Source organism: Myxine glutinosa, chromosome 9 (assembly GCF_964187855.1).
Source record: "Myxine glutinosa chromosome 9, kmMyxGlut1.1, whole genome shotgun sequence".
Classification (NCBI taxonomy): Eukaryota; Metazoa; Chordata; class Myxini; order Myxiniformes; family Myxinidae; genus Myxine; species Myxine glutinosa.
Window position 1 is genome coordinate 93,432,693 of NC_136269.1, and position 20,888 is coordinate 93,453,580.

At 40.1% G+C, this 20,888-nt stretch overlaps 1 protein-coding gene across 1 annotated transcript in view; it reads right to left on the reverse strand.

Moving 5' to 3' along the window:
- LOC137435223 (zinc finger protein ZFPM2) overlaps positions 1-20,888 on the reverse strand; it is a 356,522-nt gene that overhangs the window by 237,623 nt on the left and 98,011 nt on the right. The window contains exons 2-3 of the mRNA XM_078784533.1: positions 8,546-8,671; positions 809-889 (exon numbers count right to left, since the gene is read on the reverse strand). The gene's annotated coding sequence lies outside the window, so the exon portion shown is untranslated. The remainder of the gene's footprint in view (positions 1-808; positions 890-8,545; positions 8,672-20,888) is intronic.

Consider the following 20,888-nt stretch of genomic DNA (forward strand, 5'->3'; position numbering starts at 1 on the left):
GGTCTTAAACTTGAACCAAAAATTCGATTTTTGTATCATGAGATGTCTCCCTTGTCATCCTCATCTTTTGCATTTAAAATAAATAAAGGCACACTCTCTTCTTCCCCACCCACCCCAAAATGCAGTTGCTCTTTCAGCTCTCAAGTCTGGATGTCATATTCAATAGGAAACTGAGACACAAGGGGAGTCCATTTGGCCCATTATGCCTGTGCTAGTGTGCTATATACACACCCCAGCACTCCCAACTATTGCAAGTCAGGGATTCATCCAATGTATGAGTGCACAATGCCTAACTATGAGGTCGTTAAAATACACAAGCAAAGTGTAGATGTGAACCGTCATCAATTTTACTGCTTCAAAAGAAAGTACACTGAAGCTGCTTTAATAATGTTAATTATACGTTTCCTCTTGTTTCAGATATCAGATCTCTTTTCTCTCTTTACTTTCAGATCAAAGATATTTTCTGAGATTTTCTTTTTAAACAGAGTTTCAGGTATCAAACATTGTAACTCCTATTTTAGATTGAGACAAAGTCTATCAAGATTTCAAGCGTGTAATTACTGCCAACAATGCACGTCACAACGAGATTTATTGAACATCATGGGAAACCCTCAGTTACTACTCAACATGAACTTTATTGTCTTTAGACAAGTTATATGAATAGAGTATTGTCTATTTGCAGCATTCTTTTTACAATTTCTTTTATAGCATTAATCGTTTAGAAAATTATAGATAAATAAAAAGTATTTTGCATCTATGAAGACACTGTTATTCAGTTAGTTATATTGGCAGTTTATTGGAAACTCACCTGGCCCATCCCACTGGAGTTCCGGGCTCACCGCTTTTGTAGTCTGTCCTGAATTACTCAGATCTGACTCAACTTGACAATCTGAAATGCACAGAAAAAAAACACATCCAGAAACATAGCATCGTTGACAGTGCTTTGAGCACAAATTACTCCTATTTTTTAAACAGGGTCTAAGGCTCCTTGTGGAGCTGTGACACAAATCAGGGACACATGCAGACAGATATACATGAGAAAACACCAGACGACTTTCATACAAACACAACCAGATTGGGGGAATTGATGTCACTTCTCAGAGAACTCTGGGTATGAGCAACGACATCTTTATGACATTGCTTTTCTCTCCGCACTCAGCAGGGAAATCAAGGAGGAATTTCCTCCTCCCCACGAATGCCAACCTAGGGGGTTTTTTCCATGCTCTATCCTTTAAATGCTGAGTGTAAATCGAGGAAGCAGCACATACCATTTTAAAAGTCTTTTGTTTGACTCGGCCGGAGTTCGAACCGTCAACCTCCCAGACACAGTGTGTTCTTTGGACTTTAATAATCTTACAATGTGTTTTCATCGTCAAACTAAATGAAGTAACAAGGCATATCAGTTTGTACTTTTTTGGCCAATATGCTTTCCTGTGGTACTATAGATAAAGAAAATGGTGGATTAGGAGTGAGGCTCAAGTAGTTCCTCCTTCTCATAGCATCTCATCTTTTGAATGTGCTTTTGAACCCTGTAATGCAATTTTAATTATTTTAATTTACTCGCAGATGTTTGATAAAAATATATTTTGGCCTGTACGATGAGAGGACTTATACCTTCAAATGCAAGATGAAGTCAGTTCAGCGCAAGATCAGCCCTTATCCATTTCTTTTTTCTTCACTAATTGTCCCCCGTCGCATCGCGGAGCGAAAGGGGGACTATGGTTTTTCCCTCCGTCCGTGTGTCCGTCCGTCCGTCCGTGCATGCGGGCGTGCGTGCGTGCGTAAGCGAAGGACCGCATTCAAATTTGGTTTGTGGGTGCAACCCACGTCAAAATCCAAGATGGCCGCCGCCATGTATGTCTGAACCTTGTGAGCGGAATATCTTGAAAAATAGGCGAAGTACCAACTTCTAATCTGGTGTGTGGGTGTATCTACGCATAATTGAGAATGCTATTGAAAATTAGATCGCCACGTCAAAATCCAAGATGGCCGCCTTGCGTCTTCCACTTTGTCAACTCGCATCACTTCACCGACGGGGGACCTAGGCGTAACGCTTGTTATATATGAAGTAACTAGCAATGTTTGGGTGCCCTCCTACAATGCTGATTGAGGCTCAATTCCTAGTCTTTGGCCTACAACTATATCCTCTATGGACTACTCCATACCAAAACGTCTCCCCAACTTGTACATTATTCATACTCCCTTTTGACTGTTCAGTTTTAGTGATACCTGATATGTTTCAGAAGCACCTGTTGTGAAAGGCCTCAATGTGGTTGGATACATTTATTGTTGCTCCATATCTCAACACCATGCAAAAGCACACCACACAGAGCACTACAGCACAGTAAACTATTATATTAAGAAAATAAGTAGAAGAAGATGAGGTATAAGAAGAAGAGGAATAATTGACTGTGGTTAATGTGGTGATAGAATAAAAAGATATACAGCAGCAGCATCACTGCAATGTGACAATAGTTTCACTAACATCAACGTTAAAGCAACTTGCAAAAATTCAACATCACAATGACTTGAATAATATTATGATGGGGTATAGAGATTACCAGGAGCATTAACATAGGCCATGCACTACCAGAGAAGGAGTATGTATAAAGTCATTTGGGTTTGCTAGAGTCAATTCAAACATCAGTCTCAGTGAGGTTGTTTCCATATTTGGCATCATGAGAAAGTCAAAAGGTAGTTAACACTTGGGCATTCAGGAAATTTTCAAATAGATGCATGTATGCTTAAACTACAAAAAAAGAACTTTTATTACAATTGGTGGATAGGAGAAAGCAAGGTGAGAAATAAAGGTTTAGGTAAAAAGAAAAAGCTGCAAAAAAGGTAGAGAGTTCATGGAACACCTTACCCCCCTTCCTCCACGCAGACTTGAAAAGGAGATGTAAAGGGTTTTTTTTTTAACTCTTGCTTTCCATTTCCAAGCACAATTTATATTTCCTACAAATCACAATTTTGTCTGAATCTCGATATTCAGCAATGGTGAGAGTGCAAGCAGCAAATATGATTGGTCAAGGTGACATAATACTGGTATTTTATCCAAATGCAGGCACGCCTCACTATATGCACTCCTGGTTAACACATTTTTGCTGATACGCAATAAATAAAGTAACGAACACTTTTCACTGTACAACACATATTTTCAATGATATGCATTTTCCCCCCCCCCAGTGGTGTCTAAAGGGGTAGCATATGTGCTGCGATGGTGAGAACACAAGGGGCTTATTCCATTGTATATAGAAGGGTATGATTGTTGTTACATTTGTAGGTGGTAGTGATACCTTAGTACAGGTAGAATGTATAGGTAGGTGCTCCGAATGTCGTGTAGAAACCTTGATGTAAATAAGTCAGCTCCATGTGTTCGGATTAAGTGTATCTTCGTCCCCATCGGAGGTGTGGGGTATGTTAATTAGCTCAGGGATTATAGGTAATTTATCCCCTGCATGTCGTTGCTTCTGTACTTTATTCCTTTGTCCCTTTTGGCACCACACCATAGACACATAACCACACCATAGACACAATCGACTCCCCATTAAGCTCACTAAATAAAAAGCCACCGGAAACACAGATGAAGCACCAGTGCTGATTACCCCGACTGGAAAGAGACACAGAAAGGGGCAAGGCCGAGAGCCGTGCCCCGAAGAGCCGTGATTTGGCGGAGGGGGGGGGGCGGGGGATTTGATTGGCACAAGCCCAGTAAGATGGGACTTGCTAACAGGAGCAGAGATGGACTACAAATATGTGGCACACGCTGATTGGTGAAGCAGGCACGGATGATGTCAAAGCCTGGGTGATAAAATAACGCTCTGGCGGACATTTTATCTCTTGCTTCCTGCTCGTTCTGAATGCCATATCCAATGGTTGTGCGCCGACACTTCTCTCCTTTCTTCCCGATGGAATCTCCCGTGATGAAGCTAACTCCGAGGGCCTTTCCCTCACTCACCGCAGGCAGGTAGGTGGTCTTTCAGTCCTCTACAGACTCCCCTCTGGCCTTGACCCCCCTGATCTGTCTGTGCTCTGTTCCCCAAATATTCCTGTGGGACACACAAGATCTGCCAGCAACCCTCTTGAGGTGAAACTTCCAAAATCAAGACTTTCTGCTCACCTTCACTACTTCATTCCTCTTTTCTCCCACCTCTGGAACAAACTCCCTCACTCTCTTCAATCCCACTCCACCCTCCAGGTCTTTAAAACAGCTGTTCACCACCATCTGTTATCTTCCCCCATTCAAAACCTTGATCTTTTCTACCCCCGTTAAAACACCCCAAATCAGCCTCTTGCAATCCTCAACTTCTTTCCTGAAATTCCTAGTAGTGTTCATTTGCTTTATACCGTGTACCACTTCCTCCTCCCCCAGCCCTCCCCCTTCCACAGATCTACCGATGTCCCTGTTCTCTTCTGTTGTTGTGCTTGTGTGCCTCCCTCTCTTTCCCTCTTGTTTCCCACTCCCTTCATTGCATATTTTATGTGTCTGTGCATGTTTTCATGTTCAATGTGCTAGCTCTTACAGAAGCCTCGAATCTGTATTAAAAAGAAAGAAAAAAAAAAAAAAAAAAGATTCTTCACCATTGGGAGGTAGGGCCAAAAACGATACATAGCAGGATATCTCAAAATGTTGTGGATGGATTTGGACGAAACTTGTTGGACAGGTTGTGTGTGTGACAACGAAGAATCGATTCAATTTTGGTGAAGATCCGGATCCGAATCCAGCGGATAAAATTTTTCAAGTGAGACTTCGCCATTGAGTGATATATGGCCAACCAGGCGGAGGCATGCTCTCTACTGAGTGTCGTTCTGTTTGATTTACTGAGTTATTATATCTTTCGTATTTAGGTTACATTTGTTTGGGCAAAGTGTCCGAACATCAGTCCTCCAGGAACGCATATTCAATTTACAACACCATGTCTATGGGAAAACTTTTTTCGCTGTACGTTCTTTCACTATACACATGACTTTCATGGAACGCACCTAATTCGTATAGAAAGGAGTGCATGTACTGCTAAACTGGAGGTTTTGGGAGGTGACAAAAAGGCGATTTGTGTTTGACAGTGTTCAATTTTTTTTAATTTTTTTTTTTTGTATACTAAATCGAGGCTCGTGAAAGAGCTAACATTTATTTCACAAACAAATCAACCAGACAAACAAAATATATCAAAAGAGGGAGCGGAAGACAAGATGGGGAGAGAAGGGGAAGCACACAAACACAACATTGGAGAGCAGGGAGAAGTGTGGGAGGGAGAGGGCTTTGGGGGAGGAGGCGTGGGAAGGGGGGGGGGGCTGTTTCACATGCCCTTATATGTTTCACATGAAATAAAATAAAAGTTTTGAAGGCTGTATAAAAAACAAAACTATTTTTGTAAGTTTCCCACTGTTGATGCACCATCTTTTACCCCCACCATATTTAACACGTTAAGTTAGTTATTCATGCCTGTTCTATGTGTCCTTTATGATTTCCCTAAAAACAGTAAGTTTCTTGTTGAAAATGATTTTCAATTTTATTTGACTGCCAGACAGGCAGACAGACAAATGAAAAAAAATCACTCAGAGCGACACTTGGAAAAACCGAACGACATTCAGTAGAGGGCATACCTCAGCCAGGCTGAACAGTTTATGTTTTGTATCCCACCGATTGGCCAGATCTAGATCCGAACCTCAACCAAAATCGAATCGGCTTGTTATTGTCACCTAACAAACTAATCCACCTAGTTTTGTCATAACTCATACACAACTTTTTGGGATATCGTGCGATAAATTGTTTTTAGCCCCATCACTCAATGGTGAAAATTCACTTTCAAAATTCTTGTATCCGGATACGGATTTGGATCCTGACCAAAAATGTGTGTTGCTGTCCTTGACTGGTCACCTACATACATGAAAAAATGCGGAATGATAGCCTGAAAACTGTGGCCAAAAATTGTGTGACAAACAGACAGACAAACAAACAAACTTGTTGTGGCCAACACTGTGGCCAACATACTTGGTGAAATTTATTTCGCCAAGTAACAAGAGTACATAAATGAATAATATCAAGGGGTCATACAGTGATTTATTGACAGTATTAAAAAACCCCGAGGGTCTAAATATCATTCTTTTTGCTCCAGCACCCTTAGTTTCAGAGATATCAGTCAAAATGAATTTTAAACGTTATGACATTGACATGCAAACTTTCAAGTCCATACGCTCAGGAAATATGTTGGGTTTACGTCATAAGTTCAAATTAGAAAGTTGTTAGAAATTGAACTGAGAACATTGTGGCATCAACCAGAAGTCAATATGACTTCCAGTTATGGAGATATCGCCCAAAACATGTTTTAAGGTTTTGCAACGTCACTTCAAAACGATTCGACCGATTTTTACAAAACTTTGTCACGCGTTGTCACAGGTACAGTGCCTACAATATGTGAAAGTTTCAGGGCGATCGGCTGGGTGGTTTGGGCTGTAGTCAAGTGAACAGACAAACAAACTTACCGAACTTATCAACATACTTGGCGAACTTTATTTCACTAAGTAACAATTACCTTACTGTGTGTGCCCATGTGCACTCAAGACAAGATTCCATACAATTTGAAAAACAATCACAGCCAAACTACTGCTAAACTGCAGGTTCATGTTCCGAATCATGTTCCGATTCATATTCCACAATGTTCAAAATATACAATTAATTGAAATTAAGTAGTTCTTCAATCGTAGACCTACGTATGTAGACAGACAGACAAAGTGACCCAAATGCTTAACCACACTTTTTACGTATCGGGTAAAAACAGAGGAAGAAATAGAAAAGGTCAAACAGTCAACCAATTCATCACCTATATAGCAATTTCCATTGATTAGGTAATTCTGAATTCTCCAATGCTTTAAATAATAAAAAGGAAAGAAAGATATTAATTAAGATAAAAAAGGAGAAAGAAAGAAAGATTTTAAGTGATTTTAAGATTTTAAGAAGTATTTAAAAAGGTGGGATTTTAAGTGAGACTTAAAGACTAATTAACCAGGTTGTGTGAATTTTAAAAGTCAGAGTTCACCAGTTGAGGGAGATATCCAAAGAATGCTCAATCACCAAAGATTTCCAATCGGAGCACGAGGAGCTATGAAGAGATTCCATTGGTTTATTTTTGACCTCGTTTGTCAGCCAATTCAAGAATGTAATGACAAGATTCCATTGGTTTCTTTGCAGGGATGTGTGGTGTGATTTGGTCAGAAATGTAGACAGAAATGTTAAAATTATATAAAAAAAAATAAAGGTTGGCAAATAATTTGGCCTGTGGGTTATTTGTGAAATATAAATAATGCAAATAAATAATGTGTGAAATAACCCAAAATTGGTTATTTGAGCAATGAGCCCCAGCTCATGATGGGGGCCAGGAGGTCTGGTGTTAAAATCCCACATGCAATTTGTGTTCATCATTGTCTACCTTTGCTTATGGATTTAATGTAAAAGTACAGACTTTATCTTTGTCCTGCAAATTATTTATGCACAAGATCCTCCATTTTGGGCCTCAGATCAATAAATACAAAAATTGAAAAAAACATGTGTAACATCAGCATAATGAGTGGATTAATTACTCAAATGGGAGCAAACCTATTTTTGTTTTCACCATCAAGATGTTTTAGATTTGTTGTAAAGTAACACTTCCCTCTTCTTTTTTCTTTACAAGTTAATATCTATTAATGGCCCCAGAGCACAGCAGCTAGATTCCATTTTCTGATTATGATATGATGAACTTGTTTTCTGACTTCATTTAAAAAGTTTCCTGATAATCATTTGCTTCTATTAACGTGTGAATCTTGATGTTCTCCGCTTCCAATGTTTCATTAGACTCGAGCAATCTTTCTCAAATACGCACATTAAGCCGTCACATTTTAATCAAATGCAAATGAGAACATTTCAGGATAAGGGGGGAAAAAACATTTTATAATAAAGAATTACAATAAGGCCTGGCAAGCCATCTTTGCAAGATCAATGTTTATCAAGGACTGGAACATTGATTTCTCAAGTTTAAAGGGCGGCAGAGGTTTGGCTACGAGGACGTGTCATGTAGCTCGTTTATCTGATGGGCCGATAAAGCTGAAGGTTGATGCATTCGGGCTGCGAAGTTTAAGATAAGCGAATTTGCGGTTATGTCTCCAAATATACCCGGAACACACCCAACAGGATGTGCCCTCCAGCGCAATCCAAGTTGTTAGGGTTGATGATTAGCATGCACGTCTGTGGCGTCACACACCATGTTACAATCCGCACTCTTTACCTCCTGTTCAGCGTAATACCTACCAAAGTCTTATCTGCTTTTTGATTACCTGACTGTGTTCCGTTCATAAAATAACCCGATGTCACCGGAGGGGTTATCGCTCTTGTTGGTGGCCAGAATGCTTACCTCGAGAGCCAGCGTTCCCAGCTCCATCAGATAGGCACCGATCTAGCTCACATCAGGCTTTTGGCTGTCGTTGGCTTAACCCAATCTATGGAGCGCAAAGTAGCCTAAGAGATGTCGAAGAATAAACAAACAAACAACAACAACAACAAAAAAAACACCTTTGTGATCATCCAGCCCGAGTTCTTCACTCAGCTTCCCGTTGGCAGGTGTCTCGAACTCCATCAGCATGGGTGACTCGAACCCGCTCCTATCATCGTCCCCTTCCACTGCATCAGCTGCACATCCTGGAAAGCAAGCATGACAATAAGGGTTTGACACCAGAGGATGGAAGAGGCCATCTACATATGTTATGTACGAAAATTTGAAATTGGAAGAATTATTGACGCCTTAACATTACACCCTCTACCACGTATGTCTCATTCATTCTTCTGCTCCTTCCTTCCTTCTCTTGCTACTGCTCACACACACCAGTACCTTACATTCTCCCTCCCAACTTCCCTATTTTATATTGCAATCAGTTTAGTCCTTCAATGCATACTTTGATACTTAACATAGAGATGGTCCATAAACCAGGTAAATTCCACCTGGTGCGAGCTCAAATGTCAGGATCTCGGAACGAGATTCTCACAAAGTTGCAAGAAACGACAAATGTTCTACTCATATATTTATCAAAATATAAGTCGAAATAATTACTCAGGAAATTGTTTTTCTTCTGAAATGTAAAAAAAAAACTCCACATAAGAAAATTAAGAAGCAACTTTAAAATTCCAATTAGGAAATTGGACCCTGAATGCAAATCATGACTCTCACCTGTACTTGTGCCTGTACTTGTGTACACGACCCATGACAGTGCTCTCTTATAGGAAGAGGCCACCCACGTGGTCTCAGCCAATTCAAGAATGACTCGGCATCAAAAGAGTCGACTCACGATATGGGATTGTTTTAAGAAGGGATGACACACACTTGCTGATAAAGTCTGACTGTACTGATAAAGTACAGTCAGACTAGACAACTAACGGAGAGACCTCATTCAGCTTGCCTCAGGATTACAAACCCCTCATGAGGACTACTATCGTGTCACCCTGACCAGAAGGAAGCACTTTTCAACAGCGAGATATCCATCGAATGACCAGAAAAGAGAAGTTGAGCATGAAATTTCAACGGAGATCACTTCGAACAGGCTTCGTGCCCATGATGTCACAGAAGAAGAAATAATTATTTCAAATCAAAATGTGCATCTTCGTAGAATATTAGGAGTGGGTTTATTTTATTTTTGCTCTTTTATCTTTGTTAATTTATTATATCTTTTCAATCTGTCTCCGTAGATGTGAATTCTTACTAATTATTTTTGTAAGGCTCACGTGGCTGCGCCTGGATGACTTCGAAGGTAGAGGAGTAGTGGCCGAAACCCGAATCCTATCCAGGTTCATCTTGATTCGTCCATCTTTGCTTTTTACTTATTTGGGTTCCTTCTTATGACTCCAATGCAGTATTTGGTCCTTCATTTTGATCATGTATGTACCAAGTACCATATCCTCATGCTGGCTGGGCAGACTATGTTTCCCCGCTGATGGATCTCTGGTTACTTGTACATGTTGCTACCTGTGGGTCTTGGGAGTAACTACTGAAATCTATATATCCAGATTCTTTCCGACATCTTTGATCTTTGTTTATTTCTCTTTCACATCTCTCTTCAGTCTTTCACAATTCTTTCTACTTTTTCACATTTCTCTTTATTCGTTCTAATTCTTTCCTTTTTCTTTTTGCTTTTTTTACGTCTCTTTAACTCTTCATTTTTCTCTTTCTATTTAGGTAGCAACACTTGTTGCTACCTGTGGGTCTTCGGAGTAACTACTGAAATTTATCTATCCGGATTCTTTCCGACATCTTTGATCTTTGTTTGTTTCTCTTTCACATCTCTCTTCAGTCTTTCACAATTCTTTCTACTTTTTCACATTTCTCTTTATTCGTTCTAATTCTTTCTTTTTCTTTTTGCTTTTTTTTACGTCTCTTTAACTCTTCATTTTTCTCTTTCTATTTAGGTAGCAACACTTGTTGCTACCTGTGGGTCTTCGGAGTAACTACTGAAATCTATCTATCCGGATTCTTTCCGACATCTTTGATCTTTGTTTGTTTCTCTTTCACATCTCTCTTCAGTCTTTCACAATTCTTTCTACTTTTTCACATTTCTCTTTATTCGTTCTAATTCTTTCTTTTTCTTTTTGCTTTTTTTTACGTCTCTTTAACTCTTCGTTTTTCTCTTTCTATTTAGGCAGCAACACCTGTTGCTACCTGTGGGTCTTCGGAGTAACTACTGAAATCTATCTATCCGGATTCTTTCCGACATCTTTGATCTTTGTTTGTTTCTCTTTCACATCTCTCTTCAGTCTTTCACAATTCTTTCTACTTTTTCACATTTCTCTTTATTCGTTCTAATTCTTTCCTTTTCTTTTTGCTTTTTTACCTCTCTTTTACTCTTCATTTTTCTCTTTCTATTTAGGTAGCAACACCTGTTGCTACCTGTGGGTCTTCGGAGTAACTACTGAAATCTATCTATCCAGATTCTTTCCGACATCTTTGATCTTTGTTTGTTTCTCTTTCACATCTCTCTTCAGTCTTTCACAATTCTTTCTACTTTTTCACATTTCTCTTTATTCGTTCTAATTCTTTCCTTTTCTTTTTGCTTTTTTACCTCTCTTTTACTCTTCATTTTTCTCTTTCTATTTAGGTAGCAACACCTGTTGCTACCTGTGGGTCTTCGGAGTAACTACTGAAATCGATCTATCCGGGTTCTTTCCAACATCTTTGATCTTTGTTTGTTTCTCTTTCACATCTCTCTTCAGTCTTTCACAATTCTTTCTACTTTTTCACATTTCTCTTTATTCGTTCTAATTCTTTCCTTTTTGCTTTTTTTTTACGTCTCTTTAACTCTTCATTTTTCTCTTTCTATTACCACCTGTCTACGAAGAAGTTGTTTCTTGCAAATTATTTTTTATTAGGCTCACTTAGCTGCACCTGGAGTGGGTTTTAGGGTAGAGGAGTAGCAGCTGAAACCCAAATCCCGTCAAGGTTCATCCTGTTGACTCCATCTTTGTTCTTCGCTTATTCGGGTACCTTCTGATGAGTCCAATGAATATTTTGATCTTTTGTTTGATTATAAAGTCAGATGGACGAACTAAAAGCGGTTTGTATAAGAACTTGTCCAATGCAAGGAGTAATATGCATAACAGTTGGTGATAATTTCAAATCTTTCATTGCTCCATAGATCCATTGTTAATGGTCCCATTCCATCACTTTTGTTTTCCACGTCAATTTCAGATATTATTTTCAGATATTATTATTTGCACCCTGTGGCCCAGGAATCCTGCTGCTACAAAACCGATCAGCCGATGAGTTCATTAGTAAGGCGTTGGGATCTGTTCAGCAGTCTCGAGAGACTTGTAAGACACTGTATATTACAACACCATAAAGTCTTTTGTCATTTGTTTAAAAGGCGCGCCGTAGATTAATTTATATCATGTGTGCACACTTGCTGTGACAACATATTAGCAACGCCAAGTAGTGCAAACCGAGAAGAGCCACATTAGCAGGAGAAAACGGCTGTTTAATCCTCATCGATCATTGTAAATTGAGTAAATGACAAAAGCGTGCTGGATGTTGGCTTCTCGTGTCCAAGTCTCTGGTAACATCGTCCTGTCGACGGCAGTAAAAAAAGCAACTTACAGGTGGTAAAAGCGTGCGTCGTGAGCAGCAAACGCTTTACAAGGGACCGACCTGCAGGATGTAGCGATGCAGGGGCTTAATAGATGAAGCCATCGACTCGGAGACTCGAAAAAGGTCTTGATCACACGACCTTACAAGGTCACGAAGTGGAGTCGAGCTCGATTATTGGAATTTACATAATAATTTCCCCTAGGGGCTTCAGAGCACATTGTTTTGGCCTTCTAAATAGAAGAGTGATTAATGATTGCTGCCAGAGGTGCGAATGAGGGAGGAGGAGCAGCACAAAGAGGTGCTATTGATCACCGAGCTCTGTCTCCCCGGCTCTGATAAACATCCAATCAGCGGCGGCGGGGGGAAGAGCGGCACCAAGTCATTAGTGCACTTCCTGAATAGAACGTCGTATTTCACGTGGTTAAGAGATCCTTGAGACGAGTTACAATAATGGGCCACGGTTCGGTGCCCGTAAATCCGGCGCGTTTGGACGTTGCGCACAATGGCGACGCACCACTTGCATTGAACTTCACGAGGGCCGGATGATTCCGGAACACAATGGCCGCCATCAGATCGGCATCTGAGGCGATGCATTTCTGGGGTTGCAAATAATGCAAAGCCGAGCCGAGCAGAAATCCATTTCTCTTTTCAGGCGTGTCCATGAAACACCAAGAATAATGAAGAAACATTCAGAACATCACTGCGACAATGCCGTTAAAAGGACTTCGTTCATTTATTAATTCGCAATCTCAAGCTCACGATGGAAACCTCATGGGGTCTGTAGAGTTGTGACGTAGATGATGAGTGGACTAGATTAGATGTAAGGTTAAAAAAGTTGGAATATTGGTTGCAATTTTTTTTGGTACACAGTCGCCTCCTCTTTGTGAAAGACACTGATATATTTATTGTCGGCCAAGTAATGCCATCAGATGGGACAGTTCACCATCCCGTCTGATGGAGACGACATACACGTTGCTGCAACCCCCTGCCTAATGCGAAGCACCAAACCAAAACTATAACATCGGGTGAAGAATCGAACGCAGATTAGACAGCTCAAAGACAAATGCACTACCTCTGTGCTATCATATGTCAGCCTGGCAGCTGGATGTAGTGGGTGTCAAAGAGGAAATTGGTGTGATTGAATGAATGAATGAATCATCGTTTTAAGGCCATTTTTTCTCCGCAAGAGCGGAGGTTACCCTTGCGGGCCCCATGACAATCGTGGTTCCCTGTTTGAGGCAATGTTTTTATGGCCGGATGCCCTTCCTGAAGCCAACCCTTAGTCGCCTCTTACGATGCGCAGGGATACGGTGTACCTATTCTAAATCGGGGTACACACCAGGATCATTCAACCCAGCAAGCTGGTACTCAATTTGCCGACCTCGGAAGGATGAAAGGCTGAGTCAACCCCCCTGGCGTTAATTCAGCGATGACCGGGATTTGATACCCAGGATCCTAGGATCCCAAGCCAGCACCCTAACCGCTAAGCCAACACCAGGCTTGGTGTGATTAAAACCACCGTTTAGAGGCCATTTTTCCCCGCAAGGCGGGGGTTGGCCTTTTCGGGGACCGTGGTAGTTGTTGTTTTTTGGTCCCCTTTTTGAAGCAATGTTTTACGGCCGGATGCCCTTCCTGACGCCAACCCTTTTTGCCGCCTTCAACGACAAACAGGGAATTACCAGTGAACTGGTACTCAATTGGTGTGCTTGGTGTGATTGAGGTAGGATTATGTTTGCGAGGGGGAGTAATAATGTTACTTTAAAGATTATCTTGTTTTTATTATCATCAAACCATTATAAAACTAGAACGGCAATCTGTAGAGAGCATACCTACACCTGGTTGGCCATATCACTCAATGATGAAGAATCACTTCATAAATTCTACGAGCTGGATCCGGATCCGGATCTTTACCAAAATCGAATCGATTTTTCTTGTCACACACACAACCTGTCCAACAAGTTTCGTCCAAATCCATCCATAATGTTTTGAGATATCCTGCTATGTATCGTTTTTGGCCCTATCACTCAATGGTGAAGATTCACTTGAGAATTAAATAATTCTCATATCCAAATACATATTCAGATCTTCACCAAAATCGAATCAAATCGTCCTTGTCAGACACTCAACCGAGCCACCAAGTTTCATCCAAATCCGTCTACAACTTTTAGAGATATCTTGCTGTGTATCGTTTTTGGCTCCATCTTCCAATGGTGAAGAATCACTTTTAAAAAATTATAGTAGCCGAATCCGAATCCAGATCTTCACCAAAACCTCATCATTTCGTCCTTGTGACATACACTACATCTCTGCCAAATTTCGTCCCAATCCGTCCACAACTTTTCGAGATATTTTGTTCACAAACAAACAAACAAACAAACAAACGGACAGACAGACAGGGGTGAAAATATAACCTCCATCCACCTTTGGTGGCGGAGGTAACTACAGTTGTTCTTACCTTGAATAAACGAATGAATGATCGTTTTAAGGCCATTTTCCCCGCTAGAGCAGGGGTTAGCCTTGTGGGCCCCATGACAATCATGGTTCCCTGTTTGAGGCAATGTTTTTTTTTATGGCCGGATGCCCTTCCTGACGCCAACCCTTAGATGCCTCTTACGATGCGCAGGGATGCTGTGTACCTATTCCAAGCCGGGGTACACACCAGGATCATTCATCCCAGTAAGCTGGTACTCAATTTGCCGACCTTGGAAGGATGACAGGCTGAGTCAACCCCCCTAGCGTAAATTCACCGATCAACTGGGATTCGAACCCAGGATCCCAAGCTGGCACCCTAACCGCTAAGCCAACACCAGGCTTTACCTTAATAAATAAAAGTAGATTATATATTTTGTCAAACTTCCAATCCAGTCATCTGAATTTGCTTTACTTCCAATTCGCTCAAACTCTTTACAACTGGAACAAACATAAAACTTGCTGGTGAGTATCGACAAGGATAAGAGTATCGTTTTTACAGCAAATGTGACACCAAGATATTTCAGTAAAATGTATAATAATGACCTCTCAACAAGAAACAATTTTTTCAAGACTTTCAAACTACTCAATCAAGAATCTTGGTCTTGGATTCCGAGATGTTACTCGTACACAATGCATAATTCTAACCAATTCCTTAGGAACCCACAACAATCTTTTCCTTACAAAAAGGATTTCCAAAATAATACTTTTTTTTTAACAAGAATCAGACTTTCCACATCTTACAAAAAGCAGGATTGCCACATCTTACAAAAAAAAAAACAGACAAAATTCAGCCCTTCCCCATCTTAATCTTTGAAATCTTAAATCAAATCTTCCACATCTTAATCTTTCCACATCTTACGAAAATCAGGATTCCCAAATCTTACAAAAATAAAGCTTTTCATATCTCACAAAAATGTTACAAAAATCAGGCTTCCCACGTCAAACATATTTTTTTTAAACAAAAATCAGGCTTTCCACATCTTATAAAAATGTTACAGAAATCAAGCTGCCCAAATAATATTTTAAAAACTTACAAAAATCAGGCTTCCAACATCTTCCACAAATCAGACTTCTTAAATCTTAGAAAGATCTTGCAAACATAGGAGCAATACCCCTGATGCTCACCTGTAGATTAAGCAGTATACTGCACTGACTAAAAGTATTTTAAAGCAATTTCAACGGTTGCTAGAAGATAGGGCAGCATGTAGAATCATGCTAACATAATCATAAGACTTTAAACAAACAAACAAAAATATACCTATTTTTGGGGCAACTTCGTTCCAGGTGAGCTAAAAATCAGAATTCCCAAATCTTACAAAAATCAGGCTTCCCACATATTATAAAAAAATCTGAAAAAAACCAAGCTTCCCAAATCTTACAAAAATCTCGCAAAAAATCAGGCTTCCCAAATCTTACAAGAAGCAGACTTTCCACATCTTAAAAAAACATTGTAAAACATGGATTTGCGCAACTTCCAAAAATCAGGCTTTCCAAGTCTTAATTTTTTTTTGCAAAATCAGGCTTTCCACATCTTCCAAAAATCAGACTTTCCACACCTTAAAAATATTACAAAAATATGAATTTGCACGTCTTACAAAAATTTGCAAAAATTTGGCCTTTCACATCCTACAAAAATCTGGTCTCTCTTCGTAGTCTTCCCACAAAATGCAAATGGCATTTGGTTGCAACTCCACATTTTTTTTCATTTTGATGTTCCATGCTCTCTATGGAGTGTTGGTGCAGCCCACGCAATTTCATGGAAAGGCATATACTGGGTGGTTTGTCATTGCCTGCCCAGCATTGTTTGTCCATGCTCCGGAGTCGAGACTTTTAAATACTGAGCGTCAAGCAAAGAAGCAGCACATACCATTTTTAGGGTCTTCGGAATGACTCAGCCAGGGTTTAAACCACCGACCTCCCAGAGCCAGAGACGTCGCTCTCACCATTACTCCACAAAGTCTGGTTATAATTCTACACATACAGTGAGCTACAGTACTTCAGCGGTGTCTTTAACCACTGAAATGAACACTATAAGTACCTTAATGTATCAATCGTACATGAGATTCACAAACATATAATCGAGATTCTCATTGATTATTATGAATTACTCCACCTGTAAAGGATCAAAATGTATCTGCGAGGGTCAAAAATGTTTCTTCAAAACATGGATTTGCATTCAGATGCAATTTTTCCAGTGAGGAACTCACGACTTTGTGGTGCTTCAGGGCATCTTTAGATATGCAGTGTTACCTTTTTCATGACACGCATTACACAATAGCATATTACACTCAAATCTATGATATGAACTCCAATTATATCAAAACCTTCCGGGAAACCAGAAAACACGAGGGCATTTCACTCATTTCTGAAAACAAGAAGTCTTTTTTTTCCTTATTCATTAAATTCTGAGAATTTGAAACACACACACACACACACACACACACACACACACACACACACACACACACACACACACACACACACACACACACACACACACACACACACACACACAACACACACGTAATTTGAAGGCATGTAATTTTTTTTTTTCTACACTGTTTAAGGTCCATGGTGGAGATTGTATCAATACTGTAGTACAGGAAGATGAAGATGAAGTGAAAGTGAAGGTGAAGGTGAAGGTAAAGATGATGATATGCAGGGTACTAGGAAGAGCATCAATATACATATACTTTTCCAAATAAGACATTGGAGGAAAAAGCCAAATCAACACTGAATACAATACGTGATTTGAATATGGCGTCAATGTAAGTCTGTTGTTGGCTTAATGGTTAAGGTGGCTGGCTTAAGATCTTATGGGCCTTGAGTTTGAGCCTCTGTCGTGCCGTTAAATTACACCAGTTGGGTTTACACAGCCTGTCATACTTCTGAGGTCGGCAAAATGAGTACCAGATGACTGAAAAAATGGGGCACTGCATCAGCAGCACAGCCGTGCTCCCAGCAATGATGCAACCAGCAGCCATAGGCTGCATACGAAAGAAACAAAATTGGTATCAATCTATAGTTTTGGATTCATGTTTGTTGAAACGGTCCCACATCTTGGTACAGAGGTCGGTCGTTTACCTTTTGGCTGTCTAGCCTAGGTTCGATTCTCAACCTGACAAAAACTGTCGGAGTGGTACTCTGTAGACAGGGCATTGCATCACAAAATGTGCCATCCCTCGGATGGACATTAAGCTGGACATCCCATATACCAGTCTTAGTTGGTGAACATCGAAGATCCTCAGGTAATTTTCACGAGACGTAGTTGAGATATCGCCAGGACTCGAAACAAATAACAAATTCCACTCTTGACTAACTGCTGGAAAGGCAATGGCAAACAACCTATACATGAGTGCTTTGGCAGCATCGATGTTTTGTCCACAGAAACTGAACATAGGAAAGACATTGTGAAAATGAATTTGTTTGGTATTAAACGAAGTTATTGCGTCCGGTCGACACACCTCAGCTGTATCACCTGGGTTTGAAGCTCTGCCAAGCTGTCATCCTGGTGTTTCGCAGGCAGGGTGGGGCATCAATGTGTGTGCCATCCCTCAGCTGGACGTCAAGCCAGGTGTAGCATCTGCGAGCATTATTTGGTGTAAGGTAAAAGCTCCCATCATGTTCTTTGTGAAGCGTAGGCAAGTAAGCCTGGTGTTGGCTTAACGGTGAAGTTGGCTGGCTTGAGACCTTATAGGCTATGAGCCAGACCCCCCAAATTGACCGTTTGGTACCATACAGATGGAGTAAGGCTCATTGTGATTTTTAGCAAGATATATGTCCCTAGATATGAAAAAAAAGTGATAGCAGTGTATAACTCTCGGCCATCTCTGTGTTATCACCCGAAATATTATTATACGCCTGCTTCGCTTCGCCAAAAAATGTGATATTTGCTAAAATTGGAATAAATATGTTTTTAAGGACCACAGAGTGCCGAGATCGAGATCGAGATCGTATTTGTTCGAGAGATCATGATAAACCTAGAGTGTGGAGCAAGTTTGCATGCATTGTGAAATATAATGTAGTTGATGTTACAAACCTACTTTAGGATACTAGCTAATACCAAAAATTACACTGAGATAACCAAAAGTAGTAGACGAATAAACCTAAAATGTTCAAAAGCTGTTTCGTTCCAAAATATCAAAATTAGGGGGTATGGTTGAACATATTTTGAACTTTGCCAAAATATGTGCCCCAAACAACCACCATATTACAAAGTAATGATATATTCCAATGCAGTGGTTCCTTGCGAAGATTTTGAGGGGTCAAATGTTACTCTGGGAGTTTTCATTTTTGAAATATTGACAAAAATGTACAATGTGAATTCTGAACTCGAAGCGATTTCGACCACTTTTTCACTAAATTTAACATATTTTTTGTCATTATATCAATATTTTGATAAATAACCCCCACAAATGTTCTATTTTCTATTACTATATTAGTTGGCATCCAGTATGCTAATTATTGGCACTCTGTGGTCCTTAAAAACATATTTATTCCAATTTTAGCAAATATCACATTTTTTGGCGAAGCGAAGCGGGCGTATAATAATATTTCGGGTGATAACACAGAGATGGCCGAGAGTTATACACTGCTATCACTTTTTTTTCATATCTAGGGACATATATCTTGCTAAAAATCACAATGAGCCTTACTCCATCTGTATGGTACCGACCAACCCCCTTGGCTCATAGCCTATTAGGGTCTTGAGTTTGAGCCCCTGTCGTGCCGTTGAAATAACTCCAGTTGGGTTGTCTCAGCCTGAAATCCTTCCGAGGTCGGCAAAATTAGTAAACCAGCTTACTGGTAACAGGGGCACTGCATCCTCCAGAAATCCAGGTAATCCATCCAGGTACAGTGCGCACCTCCAGAAAACGATTCAGCCAGGCAGCCACAGGCTGCATACGAACCAACACCACCACCAGTAGGCAAACTACCACCAGCACCCTGAACAAATTACAAATTCCTGCCAGGACCAACTGCTGGAAAGGCAATGGCAAACCACCCAGCTATCCCTTGCCAAGAGGCTGCTTTGGCAGCACTAAGAGTCTCTAAAGAGTCTGGTACATCTCATCTCATTATTGTGTCAGAATCAGCTGATGCTTTCCAAGTGGAGTTTCCTACATAGGCATTAATTATTACATTATATGAACGAGGAAGCATTTCTAATGTAAATTAACGCAGAGCAGGTAGTAAGTTTCCAATTTATGCATATCCCATCTGAAGCAAAACACTCATACTGGATCCGGCATCGAAGCTTGCATAAATGATGCGATGGAATAATTTACGAAAAGCTTCATCTGTGACAAGAGAAAGTGTCCGCATAAAGAAGGTGATGAGAAAAATGAGAAAATTTCGATTCAAGTACAATATTTGTATTTTAGCCAAACAAGGTTAAACAAACCCAAGATAATATTAGTTGTACACATTCATGCTGTGATGGAGACGTGGCTGTGTATAATCGCAAAATAATCGGGATATGCTGGATATTTTTAGAACCAAGTCGTCAATGCATGAATCGTAATTGCACTGAAGCAAAAGGCGAATGACTCATATATTTATTAATGAAGAATTCATTATAAAAACTTCTTGTGATCAGCAGCAAAGACATTTCCACAAGTCAGAGTGTGCGCACATGTCTCGTAGTAGTTAAAATGGAACTCGAAAATTGTCGTTTTCAGATCTCACCTTTTATCATACCAATATCATGACACTTTGTGCTATTCGTACATGCTGAAATAACTACCTTGAACGAGATTACAACCCGAGTCTGAAGGTCAAGGTAAAATAAAAGGAGTTTGTGAGCTCTTTGGCACATAAGAACAAGAAAGAGCAATCTGAGATTGCAGACCCTCACCAGGACGTGTTTGTGTGGTGTATTCTGTGTGGTACTTATTAGCTGGTGTGTTTGTGTTGTATATTGACGATGCAGATTTATTGTCAATACAATATGGCTGCCGAATCACGTGACCGATGAAGTCATCAACTTATTTCTCCCATACAAAATTTTGTGTAGATCATGCTCAGGAAATTTCAAACTGATGGGATCAAACGTTCTACTCATCTAATTATGATGTTATAACGAAGGCACTTATGACATCATCATGAATATATGTTGGTCCTCATGTGGAGTACTTGACTATGACCCACGTTTCAATTTTTCCATGGAGTGGTTCCGGAGATATAGAGGTGCAAAGTTTTTTGGTTTTTCCAAGATGGCGCCCATACCATGTGACCTATGACGTCATAATTATCATTAAAATATTCCACAGTAATTCTGCTATCGTGAAAATTTTGTGGCATGAATATATGTTG